This window comes from Cygnus olor, chromosome 1 (assembly GCF_009769625.2).
Source record: "Cygnus olor isolate bCygOlo1 chromosome 1, bCygOlo1.pri.v2, whole genome shotgun sequence".
Classification (NCBI taxonomy): Eukaryota; Metazoa; Chordata; class Aves; order Anseriformes; family Anatidae; genus Cygnus; species Cygnus olor.
The window spans coordinates 183918926-183938944 of record NC_049169.1 but is presented as its reverse complement, the minus strand read 5'-3'; the positions used below and the strand labels follow the sequence as shown (position 1 = coordinate 183938944).

General features: G+C 43.3%; 1 long non-coding RNA gene across 1 annotated transcript; it reads left to right on the top strand.

The window, feature by feature from the left end:
• The first annotated feature begins 14023 nt into the window (after positions 1-14023).
• Positions 14024-16782, top strand: LOC121063250. The gene is made up of 3 exons (XR_005815935.1): positions 14024-14057; positions 14726-14846; positions 16375-16782. It is a non-coding gene; the product is annotated as an uncharacterized LOC121063250 (long non-coding RNA).
• Positions 16783-20019: the final 3237 nt, after the last annotated feature.

The following is a 20019-nucleotide window of genomic DNA, read 5'->3' as shown; positions in this document are numbered from 1 at the left end:
AGGATGACATTTGTTAGAGTACGAAGTGGCACGCACACGATGAGGGTGGCATACGAGGTTAGGGCTGGTAGAGGTGATAGGTTGGGCTCAGGTAACAAGATGATACTGAATTATGTGAGTACATGCAAGACTTAAAAGTAATCGAAGAACAGTTTTATGAAGAAAAGTAGCACTCGGATGCTTTTTTTAACAAGTGCTACAAGTCAGTATGAAGTCTCTCTCTCTCTTTTTTGTTAAGCATGCAGGTGACTAGACACTGGCACATTTTGCCCAGGCAGGCTGTGTATCCTCCATCATCGGGGTGTGCAGAACTCAGCTGGACAACTTGGTGTAGCTTCAAAACTGACTGTGCTTTGAGCAGAGAGTTGGACTAGATGACCTTCAGAGATCCCTTCAAGACTAATTTTTTTTTCCATGATTCTGTGAAATAAATATTGGTCTCATCCTTCAAACAAATAGGAAAAAATGCAAAAAATCAAAATAGTGGCCTTCAGTGGATTCCTAAAGAAGAATAGGAACAACATACAATTCTTCGTCTCAGAGCTCTCCTACTTCAGTTTGGTTCCTTCTTAAACAAGTGGTTTAATCAGAATGTAGAAATAGATTAATTAAATCAGCTGAAAGACTGCTGAAACACAGGTTAATCTTGAGAAGATGTAAGTCATGAGGTGATAGACTTTTTTTTGTACCTGTAAGAGCATAAGCTGCAAGTAGTTTATATAGATCGCTTGAGAGGATGCCTCCTAAAGAGAAAAAAATATATAATTTATCTTAGTCAGTAGAGAGCTCAGCATTTTCTAGCAACAGGCCTAAATAATCTCTTTTATAGGATCATAGAATATCCTGAGTTGGAAGGGACACACAAGGACCATTGAGTCCAACTCCTGGCTCCACACAGGACCACCCAAAAATCAGACACTATGTCTGAGAGCATTGTCCAAACACATCTTGAACTCCAGCAGGCTCCGTGCCATGACCACTGCCCTGGGGAGCCTGTCCCAGTGCCCGACCACCCTCTGGGTGCAGAACCTTTCCCTAACACCCAGCCTGACCCTCCCCGTCCCAGCTCCATGCTGTTCCCTCGGCTCCTTTTGCCAACATTGTCTTGAGGAAGCAGCCCTCATTAGGCCTAAATATTGATTAAGGACACAGTAGCATCACAAGAGAGAGGGATGAGCTGAACAGATGCAAGTCGAAGCTGCCTGGCTACATGTTCTGGAGTTATCAGAAACATGGGCACATCCACAGTGACAAAGTTTCCTTCTGCACAGATGCTCTCTGCCATATTGCGCTCTCCCACAAAGCAGATTTTGTCTGCTGGAAGTTGATATAAGCCCTTGTACTTCTGCTTTATGTCAGAATTTGAATGGATAGAGGGCTGAATCTCAGTTGCTCACCTGTAGGTGTAGAAATAAACTGCTTTTGCGTGACTGAATCTGCAAAAATTAGACCTTGTGTTTATTCTGTGACAGTCTTCATCCTCATTTGCAAATGGTAACTTGGTTTGTGGTGAGCTGTATGTTTAGAGATTTCAATTGAAACAACCACCATGCACTTGCTTAATTTATGTCTTCACAAAAATCACTTTCTCCAAATCTCACCTTTTTTATTCTTTAATTACAAATAAATGTTTTACATCAGCTAGGCAATATGCATATATTGCCTATGTATATATTTATGTGTGTGTGTATATATCAAAGTTATTTAAAACCTTGTCCAAGCAGTAAAGTCATTGAGGGATCCCAAACTGATCTGTAAGAGTTAGCAAACATGGGGTATGTGAGGCTGTAAATAAAATATGCAAGAATTCTCCAAAACCACTTGCTGGTATACAAACGAACTTTACTGACATACACCAAGTGCCAATATGACAGTAACCTGCTTAAACATCTGATGGGAATCATGCTGTGTAGACACGGTGCTATTGATTAGCAGCCCCCAAAACGCTGGTGGAACTGCAATAAATCACTGTTGTGTGCATACAACTTAATACTAAATTATTGCTCTGCTTATAATAGTAAAAAAAAAATGTGGTAGATGAGTAGAAAATCTTACTTGTTGTCGATTAGCTTTTTTTTTGCCTTTTTTTTTTTTTTCTGCCTTCAAACCCCGTAATGCTTTGAAGACAATTTGTCCTCAAGCAAAGTGAGGAAATGGTAATAACAGCTGGTATTACAGCTTTTGAAATTGTGCTGGCTGCTGACCTCTGAGTGAACTGGCAGTTTTTTGAGGTGCAAGAAATGCCTTTGGCGTGTATGCACAATGTTGATAGACCTCAACTACGAGCAGAGGTTATACACATAGCAGCCTAGACAGCAGATGGGTGTGAAACAGCTGGAAAAGGCAGCTGGCTCCTGAGGGGCTCTCATCTGGAGCACCACACTCCCAAATGAGCAACGGATTTACCTGGCTGTACAGCCCTGGGAAGGAAGAGGCCGGACCCTTTCGAAGATAAAGGCAGAGATCCAGATATCAGCTGTGAATTGGTTTTGGCCGTTTGCCAGGCTGCAGCCATCTTGAGCATGAATTTTTATTGCCCTTCCCTCTGAGCAGTCCTTTGCATGTGTGTAGTCATGAAATGTGCTCTCCCTAAGTCGCATTTTCTGTAAGCACAGAAAGCCTAGTCCATCTTAGGGGACCCCAGATTTAACATTTCCTGCTTTCAGAGATGCTACAAGCATGCTCTTCAAGCTAAGCCTAAGTTTTCTGGAGAGGGGTCGAAGTGCCCTTGGAGGGTCTGCTGCGATGGATATAGCAGTGTTGGAAGCTAGGCAGGCAGATGATGGGCTGGCTTAAGTCAAGTGAAAGTTCAGTTTGTTAATTCAGCATTACAAGAAGTAAATTGACAAAAATGGTCAGAAGAGAGTACTACCAGGAAAATACCTGGCACTTCAAAGACTAGTGGCAACAAAGCTTTTCTCTTGGGTCGTATATAGCTAAGTGTGTGCCTGCTGTGACAGGTCACAGTAAAGCTGGGCATCACACTACTCTAGTTATTCACACATTGCTTACAATGTTGAGATGCTGTTTGTTCAGCTCAGAACATTAGATAGCAGCTGTATGTTGCCCAGAATCAGAAGAATGATTTGACATACATACTGTCAGATTGCAGAAAATAGCTGAGGTGGTGAAATAGATTTCTTCTTTTTGCACCAAAGGTGCAAAGTATGCTGCTGACAAAAAAGAGGACAATGACTGTGAACTTCACAAGTCTGGGAGTAAAATGTTATGCAATGATTAAATAAATCTGAATTATGCATTTTATCAATTCATGCTTTTTTTTGGGGGGGGGGGGGGGGAAGGGGGGGCTATACAGAAAATTAAAAATGCAGAATTAGGAAGCAATGTGTCTCACACTGTATCCATAATTAAACATTTTATTAATGCTTCTGATGTCTGGGAGAAACAGATGTTCACACACTGTTTTCACTTCACCATAAAATAATTTCTCTGGCAACATGAAAGCTAACTTTTTGTTTTTCTTCTGCCTTTTGTAGCCAACACCACCATCAAGCCGTAATGTGTAAAACTGAAAAATATGCATAGGCCTAGTGATGGGAAGCCTTGCTTTATCTGTTGTTTCTCAATGGCCAATGGAGTGGTTTCAGCATCTGTGATAAATTGAGTTAGTCATTTTATGGTATGTAGTCTCTTCATCTTTTAATAGGAAGCTGTAATTTTCAGTCAGCTGTGTGTGTGTGTCTGTATGTGCACAAAAGCACTAAACTTCAAAGTATGCTATTCCAAAAATGACGTTGGCAGAATTAGGGCCTTGTGATATTTTACATGTCAGAGCAACTGTCATTAAGATTTTGTTACAGAAGGCACGGGGGAACATCTGTTTTCGTAACGATTTAGGTGAAGCAGTCTGGAGCCCTGCATGTGGCAGTTCTGTCTGTTCTTCATGTAGTCTTAACCCTTCGTGATTTGAAATGGAGGCTGATCTCCTGCTGCTTGAACTAAGGATGGATCTGAGGGCTGTTATTCCAGAAGTGGCAACAAGGGTTTTTGCATTTTCCTTTGAGGAATCTGGTGAGATTTTGGACTAGACAATTCTGTGACCTGGTCCTGTGCAGGGATCTATGTCATATTGTGTGTCTTGTTTGGTAAGGATATAGGAAACACTAGCTATGAGACATCTGCTTACGTAGATTTCCTCTCCTTTTACATTTAAGATTTGTCTATCTTTGAGTAGGTTTTTCTTTCTAGCTTGAGTCTCACTGTGTGTGTGCTAGTTTATACAGGCTTTTTCTTCCTTAGGTGGAAGCGGATAGTTTTGCTCATATCTACCCTCAAACTTAGAAATGAGACTCTGTGTTTAACTAAGTGACATACTGTCATAGAAAGAAACCTGTTTTCCCCACCTAGGGAGGAAAGTTGAAGGAGTCACACAACTCGATTTGTTTTGAAATACAAACTACTCAAAGCGAAGGACAGGAGCTCAGCCAGAAATATTCTAGTAGTCCTTTGAGTAATCCCAAACTACAGTCTGGCTCTGCACATTCCCCGGGTAGACCTGGGGAACTATAGGCCTGTTAGTTTGACCTCAGTGCCAGGGAAGCTCATGGAGCAGATTATCTTGAGTGTCATCACGCGGCACTTGAAGGGCAACCAGGCGATCAGGCCCAGTCAGCATGGGTTTATGAAAGGCAGGTCCTGCTTGACAAACCTGATCTCCTTCTATGACCAAGTGACATGCTTAGTGGATGAGGAGAAGGCTGTGGATGTGATCTACCTTGACTTCAGTAAGGCTTTTGACACCGTTTCCCACAACATTCTCCTCGAGAAACTGGCTGCTCATGGCTTGGACTGGCGTACGCTTCGTTGGGTTAAAAACTGGCTGGATGGCTGGGCCCGAAGAGTTGTGGTGAATGGAGTCAAATCCAGTTGGAGGCCGGTCACTAGTGGAGTCCCCCAGGGCTCAGTGCTGGGGCCGGTCCTCTTTAATATCTTTATCGATGACCTGGATGAGGGGATTAAGTGCACCCTCAGTAAGTTTGCAGATGACACCAAGTTAGGTGCATGTGTCGATCTGTTCGAGGGTAGGAAGGCGCTGCAGGAGGATCTGGATAGGCTGGACCGATGGGCTGAGGTCAACTGTATGAGGTTCAACAAGGCCAGGTGCCGGGTCCTGCACCTGGGGTGCAACAACCCCAAGCAAAGCTACAGGCTGGGAGATGAGTGGTTGGAAACCTGCCTGGCAGAGAAGGATCTGGGAGTGCTGGTTGATAGTCGGCTGAATATGAGCCAGCAGTGTGCTCAGGTGGCCAAGAAGGCCAACAGCATCCTGGCTTGTATAAGAAACAGCGTGGCCAGCAGGTCTAGGGAAGTGATTGTCCCCCTGTACTCATCTCTGGTGAGGCCGCACCTCGAGTACTGTGTTCAGTTTTGGGCCCCTCACTACAAGAAGGACATGGAGGTGCTCGAGAGAGTCCAGAGAAGGGCAACGAAGCTGGTGAGGGGTCTGGAGAACAAGTCTTATGAGGAGCAGCTGAGGGAGCTGGGATTGTTCAGCCTGGAGAAGAGGAAGCTCAGGGGCGACCTTATCGCTCTCTATAGGTACCTTAAAGGAGGCTGTAGCGAGGTAGGAGTTGGTCTATTCTCCCACGTGCCCGGTGACAGGACAAGGGGGAATGGGCTAAAGTTGCTCCAGGGGAGGTTTAGGTTGGATATTAGGAAGAACTTCTTTACTGAAAGGGTTGTTAGGCATTGGAATGGGCTGCCCAGGGAGGTGGTTGAGTCACCACCCCTGGAGGTCTTTAAGAGACGTTTAGATGTGGAGCTTAGTGATATGGTTTAGTGGAGGTCTTGTTAGTGTTAGGTCAGAGGTTGGACTGGGTGATCTTGGAGGTCTCTTCCAACCTAGACGATTCTGTGATTCTGTGATTCTGTGATTACGCTCTGTACAGTGTGTGGAAATGTGCTGTGGAAATCAGTTCTACTTCCAAGTCTAGGTGCTCAGCCATCCATGGCCCTCTCTCGGTCAGGGTAAGAGCTACACATGTCTTCAGTCTCTTGGTCCTTTGGTTACCCAAAGAGGAGCTGAGAAGGATGCTCGGTGGATCAACATCTTGAGCATGAAAGGATATGCATCCAAAAGTGCCTCCATATAGCCAAAGGCAGAACTCAAACAGTACAGTTTGTTCAAAAAACACCCTATAGAAACAGTTTTGGAACAATTCATGGATCAAATATAATAAAAGATGTTTGTTAGACGAAGTGTTTTGTAGAAATCCTGATCTTTTATAGGTGAATCTCAAACTGGAACGAAGATCTAGACTTCAATTTACAAATGTGTGGTTTTAAATTGTTCGTATTAGTTGTGCCATTCACCTAAAGTCAAGTATACCCCTTTGAGAAATAAGATACCACATTTGTGTGGGGTAGCATTTTGTAATATTATATTATTACTTTAATAATTAATGGTGCCTACATATTTTTCAATTAACAGAATTGCAATCGGATTATTTTTTTTATCCCTATCCCACTCTAGTCGAAACCAAAACTGAAAAAGTACCTAAAGCAGAACTGAAGACATACTGTCACTGCATAGCTAGATGGCAGTATTCACATTGCGTTGAGAAAAGCAATCTTATTTCAAAGATGGTCAGAAAAATCTGCCTTCTTTGTAACAACTGAACAACATGCTCCTATTTTGAAATGTGCTGGATAAGAATGTCTGAATACCTGAAACATCTGAGAGTCTGGCCACTTGGTTTAGGTGTCTAAATCAGAGATGCTTAATTTGGCCCTAGAGTTAATAATTATGAAATATTGTATTTTCTTCTTTATCTTTTTATCCAATTATTTGTCTACATTTTTCAAAACAGTTTAATATTATATATGATTCTTTTCAATTGAGGATTTTGTAAAGATACTGCAGTAAAATAAAATAACATCATTCTTTTATATGTATGTACTCAATTTCCTAAAAATTTGAAGCAATATTAATGAAAAAAATTGATTTTTTGCCATTGACTCAGCAGGCCTTGAATCATGCATTGAATTATTATCTTTTACATTCTTCTTCAGTAGAAAACCTCCCAAACCTATTTAATTACAAAAGCAATTAAAGGTAGCACAGTAACATACACAAGCTATTGAACTTGTCTATGGTAATAGACTAGTCTGTAAACATGTTGAACAGGGAAACAGATCCAGATTCAAATCCCAAGAAGTTACTTTAAACAGCATTAGAGGGAAATGTATGTCTATGGTAGTATCACGATATGCTACAATGAGTTTGTTTTGGTGATGAAGGAATTTTATTCCTTTCAGAAACATAACAAATACTTCCTCAACAAAGTATTCGTGAATGCCTAACAAACTCCTTCACAAGGACAGCTTTCAGGACATTATCACGTTTTTCTCCCTCCTCACTGCAGATGTTTATGTGGCCAGTCCAGGGTACTGTGCACAGTGGCATAAGCCTTCATTTCCCAAATGTGTCAGCCCTGGAAAGATCTGGGACAGGGAATTTCAGCCCCGCTGGCTCACACAGCCTGGAGCTTGCACAGAGCTTCTGCTGTGAGCTTTTTGTCGGAGGCTGGCTCCACATTGTTCTCCCAGCTTTCTGGGGCATGTCCAATATCCTAGGGCTCATTTGCTAAAAAGCCTGTTTTCCAATTATGTGCAATGCTGGATGCCTGGTGTTTTATGAGAAACAAAGTTTTTTTTTGGACTCAGCTGAAGACCAGAGTTGCAAGGAGCTGTGTGGCCAAATGCACAGAGGAGTGAGAGCAGGAAGGTAGGGGTATGGGTAAAGAGGCTACAAGAAGATTTGGGCTGTGATTTCTGAGCAGCACAAGCAATACGTTCTCTGTTAGTAAATCCCACTGCAGTCAGGCTTTCTTTACCTTCTCATCCTTTTGTATTAGTTGTACAGATATAGAGAGGGACTGCCTGGTGTCAGAAATGCAGTGCCATATGATGCAGGGCTGTGTGTTCATCTAAGCAAAGGGGTGGGGGACAGTAGGTCTACAGTTGTGCTGGTTTCTCCTGTTGGCCTTCTGTTGGTGTGGATCATGCACTGACTCCAGTTTAAATCTTATATGGGATTTTCCCTTAGAAGACCATCACTTTGGAAAAAGTGGACCTCTGTTTTGTGGGACAGGATTAGGATTTGGATTGGGCAGAGAGTGGTAGTGGCTTTGGTCATCAACCTGCTGAGCTATGGAAGATATTAAGCAGATCAGGAGATGAAGGAAAAGTGCTATTTGTGCTGCTGAGTTTATGCACATGATGCTGTGCTGGACTGATGTCTCTCTGTCATGAGAGACATCATCTAGGGTAAGCAGCTTTATGGGATCTGTACTATTGGATGTAAGATGCTGTGTAGATGGCCAGTGACAACTCAGGATTGTTTAGGTCACCTGAGGAAACATCTTGGAAGTTGTTAGAAGAGATGAGTACTCTGGATATTTTTTCTATTCCTTCAGAAGATACTCCAAAAGCTAGACCAGATATTGGGTTATTTAGTCTTGAGAGTGATGACTAAAGTGCACTGGTTCTTCTGCATGAAGAGTCAAAAATTCTTCAGTTATTCCCATTCTTGTAGGCAGTTGCTCATACAAACATTTCGACTGATTTCACTGCTAACTGCTTACAAGTTCTCTCTAAATGTATACAAAGTTATATATTCATTTACTTGTATTTCCTAGAATCCCCCTGTCTGTGACGTTTGTGTGCTAAGGGCTGCATAGATGCAGAGAGCAAAGGGGAAGCTCCCACGCTGGGAGGAAGGACTTGCTGTCTGGGTAGGAGACTGAAGACAGCAGGGGAATAGGGATAAGAAGTCCAGGAAAGATGTGGGACTATTCAGAGCCACATTCAACCTTAAGCTCAAGTAAATTAGAGAGTGAACTAGAGAGTTCTGACATCTTCTGAATATCAGATCTATTCCACACTGAGACCACGGGGGCAGGATGGAGGAAGACCAGATGTCAAGCAGGCTGGCGGAGAGAAGAAGGAGGCTGAGGCTGGCCTTGGGTGGTAGTCATCATTGCAGTTGTGACACAAGTCACAAGGGCCTAATATTAGACTGTGGTGACCTGATCGGGAGGCCAGAGGAGGTCCTGGCATTGTCAGGGTGGTGTAGGCACATTGTCTTTTCTGCTAGGCTGTTGCTGTGGCCTCAGCAGTAAAGCAGGGCTGAGTTTTGCCCTGCTATCACAGTTTTAATTATTTGTGAATTTCAGTCTCACTGTCCTTGGAGGTACCATTGAGAAAACCTTTTCTGCTGCTCTTTGTACTTTCTTATCTCTAGTTTATAGACTAAACTGCAGAAAGTAAAGCAGGCTTACTGCTCTGTGTGGTCAGATGTTAGATGACAGAGATGTCAGTTTGAAATCAAATAATGCTGCACTGAAAATCAGGTTTTGCTCAGGTCTGTCTACACTGCACACTATAGGGTAGTATGGAGATATTTATACTTAGATTCAGCCTCTTTTGAGTACAAGAAATAGTTTAGTCTGCTTCTTGGAAGGGTAAGTTAGCCCACGTGGATGCTATGTGATGCATGGCCCCTAGAATTCAGGATGACATCTTTAAACCTATTTTCAGTATTTCTGTATAACACCGAAGCTTATGCTATGGACATATCTATTTGATATCATAGTGTAGCATTTTAAAGGATGATTTTATTAACAAAAATGCACCACTAAATTTCTAGTCAACAATTCTGTTCTTACAGCCCCATGCCCAAGTACAATGCCTGTGTGTTTTAGTTTATAAGAATTGTTTTTATATTTAACTGATCAGTGGAGGAAAGCTGGCATCAGAACCTGAAATGAAGTTATGAAGTTTTTGTAGATGTGCAGTAACAACCAAAGGTCAGTCGTTCATTAAATCTCATCCTAAAAATTTGTGTAGTATGAAACAAAGGTCAAAAGTTCAAAAGCTCATCATCAAAGGTATAAAAGTGGGATGAAAAAATCACCTGAAAGTTCACAGCTGTTTTATTAGTTCTCAGATGGGAGCTCAGTTTGAAACATTGGCCTTGAATATTCAGGTAAATGTGTTATGTAATAAATTACTTATCGGTACAATTGAATTTATTTTTAAATTTAGTAAACCATAGAACAAATTGAGACCATGATGATATAGACACCTAAGTACATCCTTAATTCTTGGGCTGACTTGCTGTAATGGACCTGCCTGTGTATGATTTCATCCAAGTGTCCAGAGGACTTCTGACTCATTAATCATTCTGTTCTTATGCAAATTCCTCTTTCCTAGGTTAGAAGACTGTATCCTTTAGTCAGAGATACCTCATAGTTATTTCAGCTTGGCAGTTAATACATTTAAGTACCTGAAGTATATATAAAACTTGAACTTTAAGCAAAAGCTTCTTTGTTATTATCTTTTTGTACTTCCCTAGGCAAATTACCCAGCACAAGGGTTGGAATGTTGTTCCAACTTTGTACAAGTTACAGTAAAATTACTTTTTTCTTCATTCAGTCTTCTTGGATGAAGGAGATATATGTATTAAGTTTAGCAAATGTGGAGCTCTCCTGAAATCAAACAGGTATTTTTAATTTTCTAAAATATAAAACTTCAAAATTATAGTACTTCTAATACTAAATATCTTTCCTTTCTATACAGGGATTAAAAGGAAAACCCTTCTGGGACTCATTTAACACAAACAAGTCCCAGTAGCTAGCACTGAAAACTCTTTAACCTACTGGATAATGTGTCTGTATAATATTGAGATACAAATAACATCATTATATCCAAAGGATAAAATTTTTATGAGAAATTTTTCATACCTTTTGTTCCCTCAGAGCATGATACATTATTATATTCCAGTACAATTATTGTATTACCCTCAAATAATATGTATTTATTAAAATGTTTAAGAAAACATGCAGCATAATTAGATCTAGATTTCTATGTGCGTAGGTCTCAATATGTGCTATTAGGGAATTAACCCGGTTTGAAACCTCTTCTTGTAGGACCAAAATAACCTTTCACTTTGAAAATCAAGTGAACTAATACTTATTTCACCCTCTGAAAGCTGATGAAGTCATGCTATCTGCATACTAGTGGAGTACAGGGTGGCTGAGTGTGTACTTACCCTAATAGTCAAATCACCCTCGTTTAAAAACCAACCAATGACCCAAAACAATGAAGAACTGGTTTTTTTTTTGTTTGTTTTGTTTTGTTTTGTTTTTTCCATTTATGTGACAGGTTTTTAGCACCACTGATGCAGTTTATGGTAGGTCCCCATCATGGTCACATCTGTGCACCTGGTGGGATGATGAACTGCAGGATGGAGGCAGGAATAGGTGGGGTGAGAGATGGCAGGAACTAATTAAAACAGCTTTGCTGACAGAAGAAATGGGGCACTACCAGCACCCTAAGGATGTCAAATACAACTTCTAAGCTATTTCTCTTGTGTATAGTAGTAACACAGTTCCTTTCTTTGTTAGCTTATGCAGGCAATAGGACAGGGACACCATTCTTTGCTGGGAATAGACGATCTGCAAAATCAAGGTGTACTGAGAAAAGTACTCTTCTGTTCATAACGAAGCACATGTATTTGGAAGACGGTGGCTTGCATCATCCAGGAAAATGACACCTCCACACAGAGTCGGCTGTAGCGCTGAAAGCTAAATTAGCTTTCCTTACATTATGCCATGTTCCATCTTGGACTGTTCAAATGATTACTTTGTTATAATATAAATAAAACACATATTTGAAGATATTAATTCTCTCCAACATGTTTTTACCTGTAAAATGCTCTGAGTTCAGTAAATATTCAATACATATTTACTCAAGTGGAACTTGTTCCACTGTTCTTGTTTACTGCATAAATATTATGAACATTTTCAAAAGCTGACTGAGTAAAATACAGATATTCAAGAGCAGAGTGTTGTTCTCCTGGCTTCAAGGGTGGGGAGTTAAGTGCCTTATGCAATTTTCTTGTTTTATTTGAAGCTTTTAAAAATGAAATAGTAGACTTTTTACAGAATCATAGAATCATAGGAAAATTAAGGTTGGAAAAGACCTTCAAGATCGTCTGGTCCAAGCATCCCCCTACCACCAATGTCACCCACTAAACCATGTCCCTACGCACCAGGTCCAACCTTTCCTTGAACACCCCCAGGGACAGTGACTCCACCACCTCCCTGGGCAACCCGTTCCAATGCCTGACCACTCTTTTTGAGAAGAAATGTCTCCTAATTATTTTAATTGTTGAAGCGTAGTGCTCTTTGCTCAATTCTTTGTTTTAATTGTTGAAGAGTAGGGGCATGACGTTTCCATTTTTCCACTCACCAGGGACATTGCCCAAATGCCAGGACTTTTCAGCTATGATGGAGAGAGGTTTGGCAACTACATCAGCCAGTTCCCTCCACACCCTGGAATTCATGTCATCAGGTCCCATAGACTTGTACCTCTTTAGATTCATCCGGTGGTCTCGAACCTGCTCTTCACTTACAGTGGGTGGGACTTTGATCCCCCAGCCTCTACCTATGGAGTTCATTTCCCTGAACCCTCCATCTACGGGTTCAGGGAAATGAAAGACTTGGGAAGCTTGTCTACCAGTGCAGATGGAGGCAAAAAAGTTGCTGAGTACCTCAGCCTTCTCCATGTCTGTCGTTACCAAGTACTCAGCTAGAGAAACTCACTCCTAGGATAATAAATTAGCCACCTCTAATCGCTTACACACTCCTATTTTCACCCCTCAGTCTATTTTCACAAATGTTAGAGGTGCATGGTGGCCCTCGGGGACTCCTGCTGTCACCCCAGCGCAGCAGCCCGAGGGAAGCTGGGTCTTCTCTTGTGCTCTTTCTCGAGGGTCTGTGCAGAAGGGATGCCACCTCTCACACAAGGGCTGGGGGATGGGAAAGAAGCACTCACACAACCCCTGAGAATCGGCAACAGAGTGGTTTATTGCCGGGAGGTCTTGCAGGTAAGCCTGCGGCATGTCCATGGTGTTTGGTGGCTCCAAGCTAATGCTTGGGATGGAGCCTGCGTGACGAGTAGGGGGCTGGCTGGGCACTCCTGCGACACTGTTGGTGTGCCCTGATGGCAGGTAGCAAAGACATGCTGAGGTAGTCCCAGGTCAGATCTGGCCAAGGTGGATCCACTTCCATTGCTTGCTCCACATCTTCTGGTGGATTCAGCTCCATGGGATCCACAGTGTTTAGCACAAGGATAAGCCAGTCCTTGCCCGGGACTGCCCAAACGGGATGCCTCCCGTCCAGAATGTTTTCAGGCCAGGGTGCTGCACCAGAGGGTCGTCCAGTTCCACCCCTAGGTCCCATGCCACTGTCCGGTTCATTTCCATGCATGGGTCTGATGCTGCCATCCGTTTTATGGCCATGTCTGGGACCCACGCTGTGTTCCGGATTATGGGCACGCCTCTGCTCCCCGCAGCTGTCTGCCTGATGCTCCTGCCTTCTCCCCAAGCCACCATTGCACCACTGGTTAGGCCCAGACCCCCTGTCGCTGTATGGCTGAGTGGGCGGCCTGTTCCCCGCGTCGTTGCGGTGCCAGTGGTACCGCCTGTGCGTGTCTGTGGGCCGCGCGCCAGAGGTCCCCTGAGCACTGGTGTCAGTTGTGCTGCAGGCGCAATCCCTCTGCCCACGACACTTCTTCTTGTTAGGTGCACTCCTGCTCGGTGCTTCCTTGGGCTGCATTGCTGTCCTCACACCGAGGAGGCCTGCCGCTCACCTTGCTGTTTTGGCTCTTCTTCGGGCCACACAAGCCAGCTGTCAGAGTGCCTAGAAGCTCAGCGAGTGGCGGGCCAGCTGCAGGGGTCCTGTTTTATAGGGCCCGGAGCAAAGGCGGGGCAGTGGTGGCCACTGTGACCTCAGCAAGCCTCTGTGATGGAGTGGCCCATGTGTGGCCAAAGGCTGCTGTGTTGGGAGCGGCCTGGAAGATGCCCTCACGTGGAAGAAGGAGGAAGGCTGGGGGGGCTGAGGGTCCCTTTTCTGGGGCTGGCTCTCCCCAGGCCATTTGTCTTGCCAGAGAGAAAGGCTGCCCCTCGGCCACAGGGACTGCCCTCCACCTCCCATCCTGTACCCTGGGTTTATTTTAACACTGATTTTTAGGTAATTAAAATTAATTTACAGAAAAGAACAGAAGCAAGGTGCATCTTCAGCCCTAATTCCCACGTGCGCTTTGTGCTCTGAGTGAAGAATTTCTTCCTCCCATCACATCTAATCTAAGTCTCCCCTCCATTTGTTCAAAGCCATTAGTCCTTGTTCCATCACTACACTCCCTGATAGAGTCCATCTCCAGCTTTCTTTCATCTGAACTTGGGGTTGCTCTAGAGGTCTAGGGACTCGAGACCTCTTCCCAAATAACCAGTATCCACAGTACACAGGCTATCCCCTGCCCCAGTCTCCCCATTTCCAATGACAGCAGGAACGCTACCTGCTTGGGTTCACTCTGGTTGAGAACAGTGAATGTATAAAAAGTGCTTTGGGACTGAAATTAACATGCCAAATTTAACCTAAATTTGAGTTAATCCCTACTGAACTGAATTCTCTATTAAATGGATTAAACACATCTGACATGATACAGCCTCCAGTTCTTTGCTTAGTCTAGTCTGAAATACTTACGGTTAGAGGGCTTATATCACCTCCCAACAGCTCTCTTGATTTCTTGTATTAGACCCTTCTACCTCAGCTTTTGTGCTTATGGCAATAACAGCATTCTTTGGTGTTGTCAACAACGTTGTTATGATCTTGCTCTTTACCTTGTTCCCTTCTCTCAGGTTCCTGAGTGCCACCGTCTAATGGTCACTGCAGCCAAACCTGTTCCTGACCTTCACAGCCCAACTAGTTCTTCCTTGTCCATAAGCATGAGGTCCAGCAGAGCATCTCCCCAGTTTTGAGGTAACCATAGCTAACGATGAGACATTCAAAGCCTTTGGACCTTTGTTTCACAGCCATTTGTTGCAAAGGCTTTAAATGATTTTTGTCAAGGTACAGCAGACCCAAAATGCTCATTGCTTCTGTTATGACACAGAACTTTTAAAAATTAAGATAGCGCAGACCCCATTTTACTGTGGTATCAGGTCCAGGTTGTCCTTACAAAGTCCTGCCACTGAAGATACCAGACTACAGTTTTTGATGGAAAGACAGCTGCTTATTTCAGGTCATTTCCAGCAGCAGCATAAAAAAGTTTATCTAAAATGCTTCTCACAAAAAGTTTGGATGGATGACTAAGATGATGGGTTATTTTGTACTTCGTTGTCAATGTTCTCCATCTACACTGAGAAGGGACTATTTACTGAAGCAATCTGTAACTAAAACAGATATTTCTATTCTGATTAAGGCCCACGAGATTTAGCAACAGTGCCTTTTGGGCTAGGCACAATGTAGCTGCTACAAGGACATTGAATAAAAATAAAGAAAGCTCATGCAAAGCCACAAGTATGGCAGGCAGTGTGTTTCTCTAAACGTATGCAGGGGGAATACGCCCTCCTAAAATCATTCTTGCCTCTTGTAACCTTATTGAAAGTAATTCTGTTCATCTGTTAGCCAGCACTGATTACCCTACTCTGTATAACAGCAACAGATGGGAAGACCTATGAACAGTCCTAGACTTTATCTATATTAAATAGAGTCAAATAATGGTGTATTAAGATATGACTTAACTGTGACACTAACGTAAAGAGACCTGCACCATACTTTCAGAGGCTGATGGCCAAAGAGATGAAGTTAACACAAATGAGTTAGCAGGCCAACACCACCTATAAGAAGGAAATATCAGATGAGGTATGGTTAAATCAGTACAATATAGATATGGTAAACTGAAATACTTTACTAACGGTTCAGTGGTAACCAGAAAATTGCACTACCTGGGCAAGGCAACAGCGATTTTGTGCTAATGTCAGGGCTGTAGAGGGGCAAAAAGCTTGTTCTAGTCTAGTACCAAGGTGCTCGTCCCAGCTGTAAAGGAGGGAATTTTTCCAATCTTGATGGAATAATGGGAAGGATTATATAATTAAGAGGGTTGAGCCAACAAGTGTTTATTGTCAGTCTTGGTCAATCTAAAGTTAGTACCTCAAGCAACCAATTAGTATAATTAAATCAGTTCGGTCAATTATGCTGGAAATCCACATCAAAACCAAGGGTGATTCAGAAGTTCCTTGGACTAATTTTGTCATTAACTACAGGAAAAAACAAAACAAAACAAAACAAAACAAAACCCTAGATAATTATCTTTTTGTGATATACTGTTTAAGCCTTAACTCATAAGCAATTGTTTTATTTTGTGGAAACATTTTTGTACCAAATGTTTGCTTAGAAAACATGGTGTAAGTGCCATAGGGCTTTATGAATAAAACATTTTAGTAAAATTACTGAATACAATCCTTAGAATCAGTAAGATATTCTCACCACTTTCCCACTGTTATAGATGCTTAGAAATCTGGTGCCACATATGTTCATGAAGTGCAACTCATGGTGAAGTCCCCACTGCCACCAGCTGCTGGCCTTTGCAAATTATCCATCTTGCGCAATAATTTTTAAGGAGCAGCAGCTGGAGTTGGTGAGGGCTGGGAGCTGTTAAGCTGGAAGCAGAAAAGGATGTGTGTCCATGGTCTTATTCATTATTTTACTATCCAATTTCTACAAAAGCCAGGAGATGTCTTCTTGTGAGATAGCTACACTACCTAAATTTGCTGTGGAGAACTTCAAAGCCAAAGTGATTTAAATCTCCAGATAGACGGAAGAAGGTGTGCAGAGCCACCAGGCTATACTCTCATAATGACTCATGGAAAGTATCTTTTGTATGCAAAGGGTCTTGCGTGGGGGACACAGAAGAGAAGAGAAAAAGGCCTCCCAGTCTTTCAGAAACCTGAAGGGTGAGGACACCCACAGCTTTGCAGAAGCTGAAGCCATATCTCACAAGTAGTTTTCTTTTTTTGGTTGTTTTTTCAGGTGTTCTGATCCTCCTTTCTCATTCCCTTGAGATTCTAACTGCCACAGGCGAATGCCCCCAGTGTGCCACAGCTGCAAAGTGGCTGCAAAGTGGCTGCAAAGAAGTGCACCAGCATGTAGGTTATTGTTTTTTTTTTTTTTTAAATTTATGTATTTGTTTTTGTTTGTTTGTTTTAAATAAACACCACCAATTTCTTCAGTTTCCAGGTAGGTTCTGGCCTGAAATCCTTCACCCACCTGATCTGAGTAGAATAAATATTCCCCAAGGAATCAAAAGTAGGGATTGTGGTTTGGGCTGTGTCTGTTTTTGTGTACTGATGCTAGCAGTGAGGTTGAGCTGGTGCTGTAGCCTTTTAACGCACATCTTTGGCTACCATTTTAAAACAGCAGCGTTTCTAAAGCTATCTGATGAAAATGTCCTTATGGTCAGGAACTCGGGAGGAACAAAATGTCCCTATGTGTGCCTGCTTCCCACAGCTGTAACAGAGAGCTGCCGGGTTGCCTGTGCAGGAGGAGCTGATGCCTGCTGCCAGACTCACTTTTCCCTGGCTCCCCTGGGCACAGCTGACATGGGGGCTGTGAGCTGGGCTTGGAGAAAGTTCAGGAGGGGTGGGGAGGTTTCTGTGTCTTTTGTTTTTCCTGTAGAGTTGCTACAGGCTCTTCCTCAGAAATGGAAGAGTTTCTGTGATTCCTTTGTCTGGTGTCTGCAATTAACTAAAAATCTCTGGGTGAGATGCTCTTCTGAATTAAATGTTCTTTGGAAATATGTTGTTATCTTTGCCAAAAATGATTTTGAAACCCTGCTTATTTGTGTCTTGCTTTTCCTAGTTTGGTTCCTTTAGAAGAAAGGCATAATAATGCTGAAAGGCAGAGTAATACTGAATAATGTGACGTGATACCATCTTTTTCTATTGCTTTACTTTTCTGGATGTGTCAGCATTATCTTTCTCAGCAGTCATCATTGCACTGAGCAGATATAAACTCTTTTTAGGAGACTGCATTACAGCTTCAATTGAACATAGCAATCACCTTAAATTTGCTTGTCTGTCCTTTGAGAAAATCATTAATAATACCTCAGTATACCTGATGCAGATCACTTTTACATACAAATCAAGTGTTAATAAATTAAATTCATTCAAAGAAATGATGTCCCGTGTTCTTGGAATTGAAAACAAATCCTGTCACTCTACCATTTTCTAATTAAAGCTGGACAAACACACGGTTTATGATTTGGAGGCAGCCAGTAAAGAGACAGCACACATTACTCATCCATTCTGCACTTCTGAGACCAGTATCAGCTGGAAGCCACATAAAAATACTCTGTTCTGCTCAATAAACAAATGCCAATAGATGCGTAGAGAAGACATCTCTTGATAAACAGCCTTTTATTAAAGGTTTCTTAGAGAAACTGTTACCCGTGGAAGAGAGCGGCCCCCCACGTATTTGTTTTTGATACAAGTTTCTACAAGTCGATGTGCATGCCGGCCCCAATTAGGGTGACTGCAACCAGCCTGGAGCTCTCAGGGCAGCTAACAGCAGCAGTGCTATGACTGGTAGGCTGGGTAACCAAGCCGTGTGGGGCTGTGCAGTACCGTAGTCACCACTGTCATCGTGCAGAAGTTGCGGTAAAAGAGCCTGCAGGTTCGGTGACCAGATTAACATTTTGGATCTTAAAGCAGTAGCGCCAAAATCTATGCCAACCTTCACGTGCAAATATGATATCCAATGTGATATTCCAATACACAACATCCTGGAAATACACTGAGCAATATATACATATATATATTTTAAATATCTAGATATAGATCTCTGCACCACAGAAGGTGCTTGGTTGGCTGCTGGCACGGAGCCCAAGGGATACTGGAGAGAAGCATCTCTGAAATCTCTTTGCTCCTCTTCCTCCCAGCCCACCTGCAGCCATTAGCACTCAGTTACAGAGGGGTGTGCCTTGGGGCACCCCATGGCTGCCCCTACCTGCAGCATCCCGCAGCAGCCAGCTCTTCTGCTGTGTGCCTCGGCTTCTCTTTGGATCTGAAAATCCTGTGGTTTATCTTTTGTTGCTCATCAAAGGAAGATAAGAAGAATGAAAAGTCTTTGTTCCAGTGGTGATAAAAGCACACACAGGAGAGATGACGTCTTCCATCTTCCTTCAAACCAGCAAAAGTCGGTCTGGGAGAACGCCACATGCGTTAGGCTGTGGATTCTGGGGGTGTTGGGGCAGTGTAGGGGGGGGGACAGGGTGTCAGGACAGTTTGCTTCATCCTCCTGGCAAGCCAGCAGTGAAGATTTGCAGAAGAAAACTACTGTCCCGAGTGATTCACACGCATTTCTGTCCAGAACATACATCTCTCAGTGGGAAGAGAAGCAGGAACACATGGTTCAAGGTCATCATTAGCCAAAAAAACCTGATGCTGAGAGCTGTATATCAGAATCTCCTGTATGCTTTGGGACCGGTTTGCAGGCAGACAGCAACAGCGGCTCTCCTGGGGTGTCAGCCTTTCGTTTTTGCAGGATGAGGTTACACTGGGCAAGTTGGTGGTGGCAGCCTTCACAGCCCCTGCTGACTTGTTTGTTCCCACCACAGAGAATTCAAATCACCCCTTCAGCACCCCCTGCTCCATGGGGTGACATGTATCCCGCCTGAGGACTGCTCTTGGCCCATGAGACAGTGTCAGTCAAGTTAAAGGGTGAGTACTCCTGTTCTAGACAGCACTCGAAGCACGAAAATAACAAATTTTGCTGAGTATAGCCTTTTTGTGAAGAGGAATTCTACCCTCCTTCAACATCCAGGACAGGAGGCCATGGGCACAGCCGGGCACCCAGGAGGCTCCCTCTGAGCCCCAGGCAGCACTTCTGTGCTGGGCGGGTGACGGAGCCCTGGCACAGGCTGCCCAGAGAGGCTGTGGGGTCTCCTCCTTGGGGATCTCCAGAAGCCGCCTGGACGTGGTCCTGGGCAGCCTGCTCTGGGTGTCCCTGCTTGAGCAGGGGTGGCACCAGGGGCCTCCAGGGGACCCTGCCAGCCTCAGCCATCCTGTGTACAGAAATCAAGGTGAACACATGGCCCTTAGTGGTCCAGATCAGAAGACTGAAGTCCCATTTCTGTAAAGATATTTTTCCTCTA